The sequence below is a fragment of the Ranitomeya variabilis genome, chromosome 5, assembly GCF_051348905.1.
Source record: "Ranitomeya variabilis isolate aRanVar5 chromosome 5, aRanVar5.hap1, whole genome shotgun sequence".
NCBI lineage: Eukaryota > Metazoa > Chordata > Amphibia > Anura > Dendrobatidae > Ranitomeya > Ranitomeya variabilis.
In genome coordinates, this window is record NC_135236.1 from 196,225,654 (window position 1) to 196,243,982 (window position 18,329).

Sequence of the window (18,329 nt, forward strand, 5' to 3'; positions counted from 1 at the left end):
ACAGTCGCTTAGGTTCCAAGCCGCAAAATAAACACCTCGGAAAAGAATTTGTGTATTTCTTGCTTAGAAACAAGACATTAACATCCATTTGGCAGAATAGAATTGTTTGCAGTGTTTTGTTTTTTTTTTTGTTTTTGTTTTTTAGGTAATGTTGATGGCGCTTTCCATTTAACACAAAATACAGCTTCATTTCTCTTAACCCCTTAAGCCCCGAGGGTGGTTTGCACGTTAATGACCGGGCCAATTTTTACAATTCTGACCACTGTCCCTTTATGAGGTTATAACTCTGGAACGCTTCAACGGATCTTGGCGATTCTGACATTGTTTTCTCGTGACATATTGTACTTCATGATAGTGGTAAAATTTCTTCGATATAACTTGAGTTTATTTGTGAAAAAAATGAATATTTGGCAAAAATTTTGAAAATTTCGCAATTTTCCAACTTTTAATTTTTATGCCCTTAAATCACAGACATATGTCATGCAAAATACTTAATAAGTAACATTTCCCACATGTCTACTTTACATCAGCACAATTTTGGAACCAAAATTTTTTTTTGTGACGGAGTTATAAGGGTTAAAAGTTGACCAGCAATTTCTCATTTTTACAACACCATTTTTTTTTAGGGACCACATCTCATTTGAAGTCATTTTGAGGGGTCTATATGATAGAAAATACCCAAGTGTGACACCATTCTAAAAACTGCACCCCTCAAGGTACTCAAAACCAATTTCAAGAAGTTTATTAACCCTTCAGGTGTTTCACAGGAATTTTTGGAATGTTTAAATAAAAATGAACATTTAACTTTTTTTCACACAAAATTTATTTCAGATCCAATTTGTTTTATTTTACCAAGGGTAACAGGAGAAAATAGACCCCCCAATTTGTTGTACAATTTGTCCTGAGTACGCTGATACCCCATATGTGGGGGTAATCCACTGTTTGGGCGCATGGCAGAGCTCGGAAGGAAAGGAGCGCCATTTGACTTTTCAATGCAAAATTGACTGGAATTGAGATGGGACGCCAAGTTGCATTTGGAGAGCCCCTGATGTGCCTAAACATTGAAACCCCCCACAAGTGACACCATTTTGGAAAGTAGACCCCCTAAGGAACTTATCTAGATGTGTGGTGAGCACTTTGACCCAACAAGTGCTTCACAGAAGTTTATAATGCAGAGCGGTAAAAATAAAAAATCATATTTTTTCACAAAAATGATCTTTTCGCCCCCAATTTTTTATTTTCCCAAGAGTAAGAGAAGAAATTGGACCTCAAAAATTGTTGTGCAATTTGTCCTGAGTACGCTGATACCCCATATGTGGGTGTAAACCATTGTTTGGGCGCAGGGCAGAGCTCGGAAGGGAAGGAGCGCCATTTGACTTTTCAATGCAAAATTGACTGGAATTGAGATGGGACGCCATGTTGCATTTGGAGAGCCCCTGATGTGCTTAAACATTGAAACCCCCCACAAGTGACACCATTTTGGAAAGTAGACCCCCTAAGGAACTTATCTAGATGTGTGGTGAGCACTTTGACCCAACAAGTGCTTCACAGAAGTTTATAATGCAGAGCCGTAAAAATAAAAAAATCATATTTTTTCACAAAAATGATCTTTTCGCCCCTATGTTTTTATTTCCCCAAGGGTAAGAGAAGAAATTAGACCACAAAAGTTGTTGTGCAATTTGTCCTGAGTACGACGATACCCCATATGTGGGGGTAAACCACTGTTTGGGCGCATAGAAGAGCTCGGAAGGGAAGGAGCGCTATTTTACTTTTCAATGCAAAATTGACTGGAATTAAGATGGGATGCCATGTTGCGTTTGCAGAGCCCCTGATGTGCCTAAACATTGAAACCCCCCACAAGTGACACCATTTTGGAAAGTAGACCCCCTAAGGAACTTATCTAGATGTGTGGTGAGCACTTTGACCCAACAAGTGCTTCACAGAAGTTTATAATGCAGAGCCGTAAAAATAAAAATTCTTTTTTTTTTCACAAAAATGATTTTTAGCCCCCAGTTTTGTATTTTCACAAGGGTATCAGGATAAATTGGACCTCAAAAGTTGTTGTCCAATTTGTCCTGAGTATGCTGATACCCCATATGTGGGGGGGAACCACTGTTTGGGCGCATGACAGAGCTCAGAAGGGAAGGAGCGCCATTTGGAATGCAGACTTAAATGGATTGGTCTGCAGGCGTCACGTTGCATTTGCAGAGCCCCTGATGTACCCAAACAGTACAAACCCCCCACAAGTGACCCCATATTGGAAACTAGACCCCCCAAGGAACTTATCTAGATGTGTTGTGAGAGCTTTGAACCCCCAAGTGTTTCACTACAGTTTATAACGCAGAGCCGTGAAAATAAAAATTCTTTTTTTTTTTCACAAAAATGATTTTTTAGCCCCCAGTTTTGTATTTTTACAAGGGTATCAGGATAAATTGGACCCCAAAAGTTGTTGTCCAATTTGTCCTGAGTATGCTGATACCCCATATGTGGGGGGGAACCACTGTTTGGGCGCATGACAGAGCTCGGAAGGGAAGGAGCGCCATTTGGAATGCAGACTTAAATGGATTGGTCTGCAGGCGTCACGTTGCATTTGCAGAGCCCCTGATGTACCCAAATAGTACAAACCCCCCACAAGTGACCCCATATCGGAAACTAGACCCCCCAAGGAACTTATCTAGATGTGTTGTGAGAACTTTGAACCCCCAAGTGTTTCACTACAGTTTACAACGCAGAGCCGTGAAAATAAAAAATCTTTTTTTTCCCACAAAACTTATTTTTTGGCCTCCAGTTTTGTATTTTTCCAAGGGTAGCAGGAGAAATTGGACCCCAAAAGTTGTTGTACAATTTGTCCTGAGTACGCTGATACCCCATATGTGGGGGTAAACCACTGTTTGGGCGCATGGGAGAGCTCGGAAAGGAAGTAGCACCGTTTGACTTTTCAATGCAAAATTGACAGGAATTGAGATGGGACGCCATGTTGCGTTTGGAGAGCCACTGATGTGCCTAAACATTGAAACCCCCCACAAGTGACACCATTTTGGAAAGTAGACCCCCTAAGGAACTTATCTAGATGTGTTTTGAGCGCTTTGACCCACCAAGGGCTTCACAGAAGTTAATAATGCAGAGCCGTAAAAATAAAACAAAAATTTTTTCCCACAAAAATTATTTTTTTAGCCCCCAGTTTTGTATTTTCCCGAGGGTAGCAGGAGAAATTGGACTCCAAAATTTGTTGTCCAAGTTGTCCTGAGTGCGATGATACACCATATGTGGGGAGAACCACTGTTTGGGCGCATGGGAGGGCTCGGAAAGGAAGGAGCGCCATTTGGAATGCAGACTTAGATGGAATGGTCTGCAGGCGTCACATTGCGTTTGCAGAGCCCCTAATGTACCTAAACAGTAGAAACCCCCCACAAGTGACACCATGTTGGAAAGTAGACCCCCTAAGGAACTTATCTAGATGTGTGGTGAGCACTTTGACCCACCAAGGGCTTCACAGAAGTTTATAATGCAGAGCCATAAAAATAAAACAAAAATTTTTTCCCACAAAAATTATTTTTTAGCCCCCAGTTTTGTATTTTCCCGAGGGTAACAGGAGAAATTGGACCCCAATTGTTGTTGTCCAATTTGTTCTGAGTGCGCTGATACCCCATATGTGGGGGGGAACCACCGTTTGGACGCATGGAAGGGCTCGGAAGTGAAGGAGCGCCATTTGGAATGCAGACTTAGATGGAATGGTCTGCAGGCGTCACATTGCGTTTGCAGAGCCCCTAATGTATCTAAACAGTAGAAACCCCCCACAAGTGACACCATGTTGGAAAGTAGACCGCCTAAGGAACTTATCTAGATGTTTGGTGAGCGCTTTGACCCACCAAGGGCTTCACAGAAGTTTATAATGCAGAGCCGTAAAAATAAAAATAAAAATTTTTCCCACATAAAATATTTTTCAGCCCCCGGTTTTGTATTTTCCCGAGGGTAACAGGAGAAATTGGACCCCAAAAGTTGTTGTCCAATTTGTCCTGAGTGCGCTGATACCACATATGTGGGGGGAACCACCGTTTGGATGCATGGGAGGGCTCGGAAGGGAAGGAGCGCCATTTGGAATGCAGACTTAGATGGAATGGTCTGCAGGCGTCACATTGCGTTTGCAGAGCCCCTAATGTACCTAAACAGTAGAAGCCCCACACAAGTGACCCCATTTTGGAAACTAGACCCCCCAAGGAACTTATCTAGATGTGTTGTAAGAACTTTGAACCCCCAAGTGTTTCACTACAGTTTATAACGCAGAGCCGTGAAAATAAAAAATCTTTGTTTTTCCCACAAAAATTATTTTTTAGCCCCCAGTTTTGTATTTTCCCAGGGGTAACAGGAGAAATTGGACCCCAAAGGTTGTTGTCCTATTTGTCCTGAGTACGCTGATACCCCATATGTTGGGGTAAACCCCTGTTTGGGCACACGGGAGAGCTCGGAAGGGAAGGAGCACTGTTTTACTTTTTCAACGCAGAATTGGCTGGAATTGAGATCGGACGCCATGTTGCGTTTGGAGAGCCCCTGATGTGCCGAAACAGTGGAAACCCCCCAATTATAACTGAAACCCTAATCCAAACACACCCCTAACCCTAATCCCAACAGTAACCCTAACCACACCTCTAACCCTGACACACCCCTAACCCTAATCCCAACCCTATTCCCAACCGTAAATGTAATCCAAACCCTAACCCTAACTTTAGCCCCAACCCTAACTGTAGCCTTAACCCTAGCCCCAACCCTAGCCCTAATGGGAAAATGGAAATAAATACTTTTTTTTTATTTTTCCCTAACTAAGGGGGTGATGAAGGGGGGTTTGATTTACTTTTATAGCGAGTTTTTTAGCGGATTTTTATGATTGGCAGCCGTCACACACTGAAAGACGCTTTTTATTGCAAAAAATATTTTTTGCGTTACCATATTTTGAGAGCTATAATTTTTCCATATTTGAGTCCACAGAGTCATGTGAGATCTTGTTTTTTGCGGGACGAGTTGACGTTTTTATTGGTAACATTTTTGGGCACGTCACATTTTTTGATCGCTTTTTATTCCGATTTTTGTGAGGCAGAATGACCAAAAACCAGCTATTCATGAATTTCTTTTGGGGGAGGCGTTTATACCGTTCCGCGTTTGGTAAAATTGATAAAGCAGTTTTATTCGTCGGGTCAGTACGATTACAGCGATATCTCATTTATATCATTTTTTTATGTTTTGGCGCTTTTATACGATAAAAACTATTTTATAGAAAAAATAATTATTTTTGCATCGCTTAATTCTCAGGACTATAACTTTTTTATTTTTTTGCTGATCATGCTGTATGGCGGCTCGTTATTTGCGGGACAAGATGACGCTTTCAGCGGTACCATGGTCATTTATATCAGTCTTTTTGATCGCGTGTTATTCCACTTTTTGTTCGGCGGTATGATAATAAACCGTTGTTTTTTGCCTCGTTTTTTTTTTTTTTTCTTACGGTGTTTACTGAAGGGGTTAACTAGTGGGCCAGTTTTATAGGTCGGGTCGTTACGGACGCGGCGATACTAAATATGTGTACTTTTATTGTTTTTTTTTTTATATATTTAGATAAAGAAATGTATTTATGGGAATAATATTTATTTTTTTTTTTTCATTATTTTGGAATATTTTTTTTTATTTTTTTTTACACATTTGGAAATTTTTTTTTTAACTTTTTTACTTTGCCCCAGGGGGGGACAATACAGATCGGTGATCTGCCAGTTTGCATAGCACTCTGACAGATCACCGATCTGAGAGAAGTGCAGGCTGCTTCACAGTGCCTGCTCTGAGCAGGCGTCTGTGAAGCCACCTCCCTCCCTGCAGGACCCGGATCCGCGGCCATCTTGGATCCGGGTCTGGAGCAGGCAGGGAGGGAGGTAAGACCCTCGCAGCAACGCGATCACATCGCGTTGCTGCGGGGGGCTCAGGGAAGCCCGCAGGGAGCCCCCTCCCTGCGTGATGCTTCCCTGCACCGCCGGCACATCGCGATCATGTTTGATCGCGGTGTGCCGGGGGTTAATGTGCCGGGGGCGGTCCGTGACCGCTCCTGGCACATAGTGCCGGATGTCAGCTGCGATATGCAGCTGACACCCGGCCGCGATCGGCCGCGCTCCCCCCGTGAGCGCGGCCGATCGCGTATGACGTACTATCCCGTCACCGGGAATTAAGTCCCAGGTCACCTTGACGGGATAGTACGTCATACGGGATTAAGGGGTTAAATATACTTGACAACGTAAACCATAGAAAAGTTGAAGCTGAATAAATGAGAAATATTTATTTCTTACCTGTGTCCAATGTGTATTGTCATCCTAGCCACAGATAACGGTCAACTTGTTTTCCCTCAAACATATTTTCTTGCACACCATATATCTTTGTGTTACGTAAAGCTTGGCAGAATGAAATTTGTGCTGAATATTAGTCATTAGTACTGTTCTCGTGGAAGAAAAATCAGAGTTCAAGTTGGCTGATCTCCAGTGTAAAAAGAAAACCTCAATGTTCGTTCTTGACTTTGATCCACATGCACACTATATTTGTGAAGCTTTTTTTTTTTTTTTTTTTCATACAAGAAGTTATTGTTTGCCATGTTACAGATAGTGAAGCTGCAGTCCATTTGTTCTGTCTTTTAAACCTACTGGATCACATTCCACCTCCTCTCTTCACGCCACATGGTGAGAAACTACATGGTTAATTTAGGGCCCATGCTGCTGTGATCACAGGACTTTCTAAATAATAAAGCTCATCCTGCAAACACATTCAGCTTCTAGTACCCGATATCCTAGAATGGTACGAGTTGTAAGGGACCTCCAGGGTCATTGTGTCCAACCCCCTGATCAATGCAGGATTCACTAAACCATCTCAGACAGATGTCTGTCCAGCCTCTGTTTGAAGACTTCCATTTGAAGGAGAACTTGCCACATTTTATGGCAGCCTGTTCCACTCATTGATCAACCTCACTGTCAAAAAGTTTTTTTCTAATCTGTACCTTCATGTTTATTACTACCTAACAAATGTTTATTTAGGCATTTATCTTTTCAGCATGGAGAGAACGCAGTACTGAGTTGGTTTTAGTCTCTTCCTACTTAGCCCAAGGCTGAAATAGAACTTCCACCTGAAACTGATAGTGTGCAACCTATAAAGCGCTGCAGAATATGTTAGCGCTATATAAAAATAAAGATTATTATTATAAAATATTATAGAACATTTATTAATTGTAAATTTGAAACTGGAGGAGCGCTAACACTAGAAACAGTGGGTACGGAAGTATTCAGACCCTTTTAAATTTTTCACTTTGTTTCATTGCAGCCATTTGGTAAATTCAAAAAAGTTCATTTTTTTTCTCATTAATGTACACTCTGCACCCCATCTTGCCTGAGCAAAACAGAAATGTAGAAATTTTTGCATGTTTTAAAAAAAAACAACTGAAATATCACATGGTCATAAGTATTCAGACTCTTTGCTCAGACACTCATATTTAAGTCACATTCTGTCAATTTCCTTGTGATCCTCCTTGTGATGGTTCTACTCCTTCATTGGAGTCCAGCTTTGTTTAATTAAAATAATAGGACTTGATTTGGAATTGTCAGTCCAAATGAGAATCATGAGGTCAAAGGAACTGGCCAAGGAGCTCAGAGACAGAATTATAGCAAGGCACAGATCTGGCCAAGGTTACAAAATAATTTCTGCAGTACTCAAGGTTCCTAAGAGCACAGTGGCCTCCATAATCCTTAAATGGAATTAGTTTGGGACCACCAGAAGTCTACCTAGACCTGGCCGTCCAGCCAAACTGAGCAATCATGGGAGAAGAGCCTTTGTGAGAGAGGTAAAGAAGAACCCCAAGATCACTGTGGCTGAGCTCGGGAGATAGGAGAAAGTTCCACAAAGTCAACTATCACTGCAGCCCTCCACCAGTCGGGCCTTTATGGCAGAGTGGCCAGACGGAAGCCTCTCCTCAGTGCAAGACATATGAAAGCCCGCATAGAGTTTGCTAAAGAACACATGAAGGACTCCTAGACTGAGAAATCAGATTCTCTGGTCTGATTAGACGAAGATAGACCTTTTTGGTGATAATTCTAAGCGGTATGTGGGTTGAAAGCCAGGCACTGCTCATCACCTGCCCAATACAATCCCAACAACGAAACATGGTGGTGGCAGCATCATGCTATAGGGGTGTTTTTCAGCTGCAGGGACAGGACGACTGGTTGTCATTGAAAGAAACATGGCTATACTAGCTCACGAGTTTGCTTCTACTCAATTCTGAGCAAAGGGTCTGAATACTTATGACCATGTGATATTTCGGTTTTTCTTTTTTTAATAAATTTGCAAAAATTTCTACATTTCTGTTATTTTTCAGTCAAGATGGGGTTCAGATAGTACAATAATGAGAAAAAAATGAACTTTTTTTTAATTTACCAAATGGCTGCAATGAAACGGAGTGAAAAATGTAAAGGGGTCTGAATACTTTCCGTACCCACTGTATGATAAGTCTCAAAATGTTCTATATTATGCATACAAATTGTATTTAATTTTCTAAACAGATCAATGAATCTTTTCTCCTTGCAGTATTTGTTTTAAGCGGCCAGGAGTCTCATCGAAGATGAAACAAACGGCACCACATCCTGCTGGTGACTTTCACCTCTAGCTCTCTACCAAGTCACTCATTGCATTGTGCACAGTGCTTGGGACCGGTTCCCATCTTCCTTTCTGGGTTGCTGATGTACATGACTTTTGGTATTGCTATTAACATCAAACTGGAGCCAGGGGTCTGCCTGTTTGAACCCACCTATTTTAGAATCTGTTCCTAAGCAATGAATATATAGAGGTCGCTGCTTCGCAAATATCTGTAAAAATGATTTATGAATATATGTAATTATTTTCTAATTATTAATAATTGCTAAAGTTTTAAGTTCAATTTATTTTTTTTCCAGTTTTTCAATTCACATAAAAACTGAAGCATTCAATTTTCATTCTTTTTTTTCTGTATAGATATGGTAGAAAGCTACCGAGTTACTATAAATGGCTGTTAAAATTTCTTAAAGGGAACCTATCACATGAAAAAAAGCTATTAACCTGCAGATATTGGGTTTACCTGCAGGTTAATAGGGGTCTTATCCTGCCCACCACTTTGAGCCCCGCTAACGGGGTAAAATTAACTAATTAACTATATTCCTATCAGTAGCATTCACATTTCAATGCCAGGGGTTGCACCAGCATGGGTTCAGTCACCGTATACAGAGAAGCGACTGTATATGCGCCTCAGGTACTGACTGACAGCCGGTCCTAATACTGATCCTGCTGTCAGTCATTTCTGGGATCACTGATAAAGCCGCTGCTCGCTATACACAGAGAGGTGACTGAATGCCGCCGGAAAGAATAAAGTTCATTTTCCCTTGGCAGTGGGGCTCACAGTACAGGCACCAAGCAGGTTCAAAACACTATTAACCTGCAGATTAACCCCATAGTTAATAGCGTTTTTTCATGTGACAGGTTCCCTTTAAACATTTATCCAATAGGGACAACAAGCCTTTTCCACTTATAAGGGTGAATAGACCATTCAGAGTTGTAAGTCCTCCATTTTGTATCTCCCTGTGTGAGCGAAGAGAATAACTAATAAAAAAAAGTAATAATTGTCATACAAGTAAAACAAAATTTTCTTTATAGAGACGCCAGGCTTGTGAAAACATGTTTAATATTGGTTTTGTCAGATATGTCACATTGGTCAGAACATATTCATTCATTCTTTAATAATATAGATTATTAGCACGATACAATGCTACCTTTACATTTAGTTCATTGCCAAACACCTTCCAACATTCATTGCGGGGTAAGACTTATACCTCCATGTTTTATACAGCTTTATATAACCTTTACTGCTTGCCACTCAGTTTGGTAGAATTAGTTGATGACCATCCTAATACAGAGGGTGATATATTTTCTTTACTTTTTTTTTTTTTTTGGTATATTTACCGTGGGTAGTACAATTCTTTCTGGTGCTATCTCACCACCTTTGCTATTAGCTTGGTAAAATAGAAGGTCACATGTAATTATTATTGAAAAGGGGTTTCCATTTTCATTTCTGTTTACTGGAAAGACTTCAACAGTGTAAAAAAATACCAAATTTAGATTAATTCACCCTCCATAGGTCCAGCTGCCACTATGCTGCGGCCCTGATACCCACTGAGCCTCGTGATTTGCTGCAGCAATAATGTGCATTGGAATAGTGATGTCACCGCTGTAACCCATCAACAAATATCTGGGGCACCAGATGAGAGCTATTAGTGGAGCTACTTACGACGAAGTTAGAAAAATAAAGTACTCCCATCAAAGTTTTTATCTCCTTAACCCCTTCCTGGCATTTGCAGTATCTATACATCATGGTTGGGAAGTACATCCAGACCGATGAGTACATATTCCTCATGGCGATCGTCCACGCACAGTAGGCTGTGCGCGGACTATCAAAGCTGGGTTTCTCTTATCGCCTCTCATTGGGGGACACAGGAACCATGGGTGTATGCTGCTGCCACTAGGAGGCTGACACTATGCAAATAAAAAAGTTAGCTCCTCCTCTGCAGTGTACACCCTACCGACAGGAAGTAGGATATTCAGTTTAGCTTAGTGTCAGTAGGAGGTGGACACGGGTCTTTCATAGACCCTTATCTACCTCAATGTGCGTCGTTTCTTTTCAGGTTTCCGGAGGGATACAGGGTGAACAGTCACACCTGTACTCCCACAAGGAGACTGAGTACGGCGTGTACTGCCACCCCGTATCATACGTCTAGTCGGCAGGACCCCAACCCCTAACACAGAAGCGTGTTCAGGTGATTCGGACCCGGGCCTGCCTCCGTCTCCCACCCACTCGCCCACCAGAGCCTGTCGGTTCGAGGAGACGCGGATGTCCCACTATGCTGGATTATCGGACGTCCGATCTAACCCGGGTAAGGAGGTATTTTTTCTCTCCAAGAAGATAAGAAGTTTAAAAAAAAAATTCCTCGTTTTAGTAGAGGGCATTAGGTGTCTATCCCCTTTAATTCACGTGTACCCTTGCTGCGCTTTTAGGACCATCCACTCCGCTCCCTGTGTTCCGGCGGTCACCATTTGTACTGTAGGTCCCGGTTTTTCTCGGGCCTAGATGCAGCACTGGCCTTTTGGGCTTCTTTCCTTAAATGCGGGGGTATTTGGGTCACTAAACCTCTTTCCAGCGTTTTTTACGGCGCTCCGCGCCGCTCCTCCATGCTCCGGCGGTTACCAGCCATAATCTAGGTCCCGGCTTCACTCGGGCCTAGTTGCGGTGTTGGCCCCGCCCCCTTCTTCCCTGCACTTCGGGCGGGCTTTTCTCCCGCCCATCGCTTGTTGCTTCCTTCTGGAACCGCCCCCTCAGCTTCATTGAAGCCGGCGCCATGTTTCCCCTACCCAGACCTGGCGCTTGGCTCCACCCCCTCTTCCCTGCGTTCCCTCCGGCTTCAGAGCGGGCTCTTTCAGAGTACATCTCTGCAGGGCACACTTTTGCCCTCTTGGTCCCTGTCAGTCTTTTTGGGGTTGCCCTTTTTCCGGCTTGTGGATCCGGACGATGGCCTTCTTCCTGCGGGACCTACATCTTCAGCGCTAATAGCCCTACAGCCTGGCAGCAGAACATCTCCTGGCACCTGGACCCAGATGGCAGCGCTTGATCCAGGTACCAGACGGGATAAAAAGTATAAGCCAGACACTGCAGAATACAGTTTGTACGGGCAACTCTATCTGCAGGCTCAGTCATTACTGAGAGTCACCATCATTCCTATTGGGGCTGGTGAAATAAGTGCTCTGCAGTCCCTAGTGCAATGAATACTCTGGAGTAGTGCAGTCACTCATATAATGAATGCTCTACAGCCAGGCAGTCACTGGGGTAATAAGTACTATGGAGCCGTACAGTCACTAGTGTAATGTATTAAATGCTATGGAGTAGTGCAGTCGCCCACATAATGAGTGCTCTACATCCGGACAGTCACTGGCGTAATAGGTACTATAGAGCAGTGCAGTGACTGGTGTATTAAATGCTCTGGAGCAATGCAGTAGCTCATATAATGAGTGCTCTAGAACCGGGCAGTCAACAGCAACGGGTATTGCAGTTCTCCCCAAGCTCTGCACCTCCACAGTGAGAGGGGCCTTTAGAAGTCCTGCCATATGCCGTTTGCTCTGTAGAATTTTCCCTTGCAGTCTCCTCTCAGAGATTTCTGCTACGTCACACTGCTGTTGTGAATTCTGCTATTACATGAGTTCAGCGGAGCATGGCAACAGGCCCCCTCCCCGCATCTCAACGCAGCCCTCTCGTGATGCTAGCGTTACTCTACAAGCAGAGAGATGAGCTGCTTCTACCCCTCCACGATCGCAGTGTTGGGGGATCAACTTCCAGCTGTGTAAAGGTCTGTATTCTCCAGCATGTCTGCCGTGGCTCAGTGAATAAAGAAGCTGACCACAAATCGCAGGCCCAAGGGTTTTAACCCAGGTGCACAACACAGAGAGAGTTTAGTCTCCCTCTGATTCCAAGCCTACAGCTCGGCCTTCTGGAGAACTGACTGTACAGTATATGCTTTAGGACAGACTTCGTGGTGCGGCCTTCTACACGTGAAACGGTTATTCTGCCTAATGCCGTCAGGTATCCAGACCTAGACCGCAACACAGAATTGGCTCTCTCTCTGATACCCTTCTCCAGGGTTCCCTCCACGCTAAAGCAGTCGCAGGATAATGAGAGACGATCGCAGCAGTACTCTTCCCGTTATCCAGGTTGTTGACGAACCACCTACCAGGTACAGTACGGTATTTGAAACTGTCGTTTCTTCAACGGATAAGACGTGTCTTGGATTGACCACTGCAGTGGTACTGGCGTTCTGTACTGTATTCAGGTAAGTCAGGCGCCTTCTCCTATTCCTCCCGTTCGATTGCAGCAGTACGGTTTTAGATGTCATCTTCCAGACACATTTCTGCCGTTTCTCCAGTGGTTTAGACGTGGCCGAGATCGAGTACTGCATTTGTCCTGCTCTCTTGCCCCAGAGTCAGGTGAGTCAGCAACGCCCTCTATCACGCTCTTATGGGTCCTTTGCAGAATCTGCCTAGGCTCTCCTCTAGAGAAATTAATGTCTTCAAAAGGAGATTTGTCCTTTTGAAGACATTAATTTCTCTGGTCGGTGAAGACCTGTGGATCTGCAGCAGCCGCTATCTACATGCTCTAATCTCATCCTAACCAGGTGAGCAAATTTGGTGTATATTCTCCTCTATGTAACGTGGATAAGACCCTATTGCGCTTTTTGTCTCCCCATTGTTTTGCAATAGGCTCTCCTCTAGTCACTCAGAGAGAGGGGCCCGGTATCTATCACTCCTGGCTGGCTGCCGCAGCGGTTACAATCCGCTTTCAGGTGAGTCAGAGGCGCAAATTTTACCGTGTGTTTCAGGGTCAATAACGTCTGTAGTCTATTAACAGTTAAACAGAAGATCTACCACGTACCACAAGGTGGACCGCAGTGTCAGCATAAGTGGCCTGTCCACTTTCAGGTAGGTGGGACACGCTGGTGTCGGGTACCGACTGGTCACAGTTTTTCTTCAGCTACGCACTGGGCCTTAATTATGTGTTGCCCCCCAGGGGCCTTCCTCTCCATCTGGTTATTCGAGCCTACCACTACCTATCCAGTAGGTCAGTTTACAGTGCTGCCCTAGGTCTATCTGCACTATCCAGTGCGTTACTCCTATCATATATGATTTACAGTAGTATACATTCAGGCTGTCTCTTACGGAGTCAGAGCTCATATAATACCTTGACTCATGATTGCTCACTGCACTATTCTGGGGGTCTTTGAACTACCTCAATACGTAGCTTCCCTTTTATGTGTCAGTACTTACCTTTTCTTTCTTACAGACACTGGATTAAACCTCGAGCAGCTCCGGGATTTTATTTCCGACCGTGGCAGGAACAGGTTCTCCCACCTTGGTTAGGAATTGGATCCTACTCTGTGCACGTCCAGTGTAGAAGGCTGCTCCACGCCTGGATCCAATGATGGCGTTTTGGTGATAATACGTTCCTTCCTTCAGCAGGATTCGTATCCTTTTCACTGTTACCCTCGTTTGTGTGGTGTCTTATACTTAGGTAAGTAGATCCACACACTACAATCCTCTCCCCGTTCTAGAGGGTCCGGGACGGATAGGGTCACCCATGTCGTCATAGGTAAGGATCTTCCCTTTGGCAGTCAAGTCCTTTTCTGGGGCCTACGTACCCCTTCCTGGGGCCAACTTTCCATGGAATTGACATACTCCACGTTTTCCATGGACTCTCCTCCTTTGACTGCTCATATCCGATTGTGCCTATCATTGCCCATCTTGTCAAAATTTTCCATAGTCCCTGTTAACCATCTTCATCCCTGTACGCTTAAGTTTAGCTTCCTGATGGATTTGAGTCTGCGTCGTCGTCTGGTAGTCTCCGTTCTATTTACTTAGACGGGCAAGAGGTGGTCTTCAAACGGTTCTCCCTTTCTGAGCCGTTTTGTTGAGGTAGCAGAGCCTACACTGCCGGGTTGAGATCCAGGGTTTCACCCGAGGCCTCCTTCGGTACGTCCTCAGCGTTTTGCTCTCTAGCGGGTCCCCAGTACCCTACTCTCAAGTCCTTTCTTGTCATTTCAATTTAATGGTTTTTTCTGGGTTTTCTCTTGGAATCCTTAATCCAGCCGTTCCAAAGAGGGAAGCGTCTCTGTTTCCTAGATTCCCTCTCTCCTGACCTTACTGCGAACTGGTCCTCTTCTCCGTCTCTGGACCCTCCGGCTTCCAGTTTTTCCACCGATACAGTCCTCCTCTCCCAGAAAGAGCATCCCTCAAGGATACCAACAGCGGACTAATAGTCCATGGCAAAGTCGACCATTGAAGTGTCCGCCGCTACATTGTGACCTGCTTTTGTTTCCACCTGGGCAGCAAAGTTTATAGACGCATGGGCTAAGCTGCTCCATCAGGACACCCTTCATGGAGTCCGATTGGAGGAAATCGCTGTCCTTGCGAACTAATTTACTTACATGGAAGTACATGGTATCCGCCTCTGCGGATGCCGCTGCAGGTGCTGCTTGGACATCCAGCAATATCGTGCCCATCCGAAGGACCATTTTGCTTAAGGCGTGGCAGGACTTATCCTCTAGGAAGTCCCTCACCAGCTTGCCTTCCGAGGTTTTCCATCAGTTTGGCTCCAACTTGAACCAATTTTTAAGGAGGTCATTGGAGGGACGAGTTCTCTTCTTCCTCAGGCTAAACCTCTTTGTTCTCCAGGGACCGCGTTTGCTTTCCCTTTAATCTAATGAAAGTCTTTATACAGGCCCTCCTTTTCTTCAAGACATCAGACATTCCTGCATTTTTGCGAGGGGTGGGTCTATTTTCATTTTATACCTTCTTTTCAGTCTCTCAACCACTTTCAGAGTCTGTGACAGCAGTTTTTGTACATTCTGTGGATCTCAGGTTCAGTGCTCTGCCCTTACCTTGCCGAGGTTCTCCATGGCTCTGTCCATCGTTCTTGATTCCCTTCCTTTCGTCCTGCTCGGACTCCTCCTTCGTAGCGTTCTCTCATCACGCTACTGGGTCAGGGCGAGGTGCATCTATCAGCTAAGGCGGCCCTCCTCCTTTTCAGTATACGGGCTCGGCGTAGAGAGGCCCTCCGGCCAAATCAACGTATGCCCGCAAAATCCAGTTAGCACTGTTTAGATTTACCAGGTCAGAGCAGAGCTCCCCCTTTTAGGTTTAAGGCGCACTCTATCCGGGCAGTGGGCGCCTTCCGGCGGTGCACATATAGGGCCTCTGCCTTGCACCTCTACAGACTGATGATCGGTCCTCCACATGTTCGCGAAACTTCCATGCCTAGCTTCGGCGTATGCCGGCTTAGGTAGGAAGACCTTGCAGGCGACGGTGGTGAGTTCCTCCGACCTAGATTGGAGTTGATTGCTGTTCCCACCCCAGGGACTGCTTTGGGACGTCCCATGGTTCCTGTGTCCCCCAATGAGAGGCGATAGAGAAAACAGGATTTTTGGTTGCTTACCGTAAAATCTGTTTCTCGGAGCCTTCATTGGGGGACACAGCACCCTCCCAAGTTGAACAGCTCTGTTTATTGTGTTATACTGTTAACGTTTGAGTTCTTTGAACACTCTTTGAGTGTTTGAAACTGTTAATCTGTAGAGCGCTGCGGAATTTGTTGGCGCTGTATAAATAGAGATTATTGTTATATTATTATTCTTTCTCATTTACACGTTACTTCTCCTACTGCTTTTTCACTAACTGAATATCCTACTTCCTGTCGGTAGGGTGTACACTGCAGAGGAGGAGCTAACTTTTATTTGCATAGTGGCAGCCTCCTAGTGGCAGCAGCATACACCCATGGTTCCTGTGTCCCCCAATGAAGGCTCCGAGAAACAGATTTTACGGTAAGCAACCAAAAATCCTGTTTTTCCGCTGATATGACAGCTGACACTCGACACTCACTGCCAGAAGCGGCCCTCACTAAATTCTGCAATCGATATCGATGACAGCATTTAAAAGGTAGTCAGAGGAAGCGAGCCCCCTCTGTGCTCCGATCTGCACCCCGTGACATAATCGCAAGGGGGCGATCGTTGCCATGGTGACCCGATGTCATAATGACATCCGGGTCACGAGGCACTAACAAGCTTGTTTGACCATGCACAGTGCATGGTGTACAAGTTTGTGTCGGTAGCACTGACAGGTTATAAGGCATAGCAATTCTTGTGCATTGCTGTGCTTTATAACTGGTGAAAGTCCCATAGCGGGGCTAAGTAAAAATAATCACAAAAGAAAAATATATTGTACCCTTAACTAAATATTTTTATGAAAAAATAAATAAACTACACTTTTGGTTTCGGCGCATCCTGAGCGACCTTCCCTATATAACTGTCCCACTACTTAATCCCTCCAGTGAACACCGTAAAAAAAAAACACAAAAATGATTCTTTTTCATCATACTGCCGAACAAATTGTGGAAATGTGATCAAAAAGATGAATGTAAATAAAAATGGTATAGCTGAAAACATCATGCCCCTCAAAAAAAACAAGCCATCATACAGCTCCATCAGCGGAAAGGTAAAAAGTTATAGCTCTCAGAATACAGTGATGCAAAAATAATTATAATATAACATTAGTTTTAGTGTAAGGCTATGTGCACACGTTGCTGATTGTATGTGTTTTTGCCGCGAAAACGCATAACACAACCCATTGAATTCAATGGGATTCCGCAATGCTGTGCTAATTCGGAATCGTATCACGGAAAAATACGCAGCATGCTCATTCTTTGTGCGGAATCGTGGCAATTCCGCACACACATGAATGCATTGATCCGCTTTCTTTCCGCATAGGGCTATGCCCACCATGCACAAAGTAAGCGGATCATGTGTGGATGGTACCCGGGTGTGGAGGAGAGGAGACTCCCCTCCAGGCCCTGGGAATAAAAAATAGTTATAATACTCACCTTCTGGCAGCCCCCGGATCCAGCCCAGGCCTTAGCGATGCACTAGGCAGCTCCCGTTCCCAGTGATGCCTTGCGACAATGATCTGTGATGACGTAGCGGTCTCACGTGATGCTACATCATCTGGGGTCATTGTCGCAAGGCATCGCTGGGAACGGGAGTTGCCGGGAGCATCGCGAGGATTGGGGGAAGGCTGCGGGGGCTGCCGGAAGGTGAGAATATCACAATTTTCTTTTATTATTATTTTTAACATTCTGTCTTTTACTATTGATGCTGCATAGGCAGCATCAATAGTAAAAAGTTGGTCACACTTGTCAAACACTATGCATTGCGGATTTTGTTTTCCATCGGCTTACATGGTACTGTAAACTCAGGGAAAACTGCTGCCAATCTGCTGCGGTTCTGCAGCGGGTGCACATACCCTTACACTTAATTTTTTTTTTTTTTTTTACTTTCGCAAGGGTAACAGGAGAAAATGGACCATACATTTTGTTTTGCAATCTCTCCTGAGCATGCCGTTACTCCATATGTGGGGAAAACCACTGTTTGGGAGCATGGCAGGGCTCAGAAGGGAAGGAGCGCCATTTGACTTTTTGAATGTAAAATAAGCTGAAATTATTAGCGGATGCCCATGTCGCAATTGGAGACCCCCTGATGTGCCTTAACAGTGGAAACCCCCAACAAGTGACACTATTTTGGAAACTAGACCCCTTATGGAACTTATCTAGATGTGTATTGAGCACTTTGAATCCACAGGTGCTTCACAGAAGTTTATAGCGTAGAGCTGTGGAAATAAAAAAATCACATTTTTCCCAAATATTTTTTAGC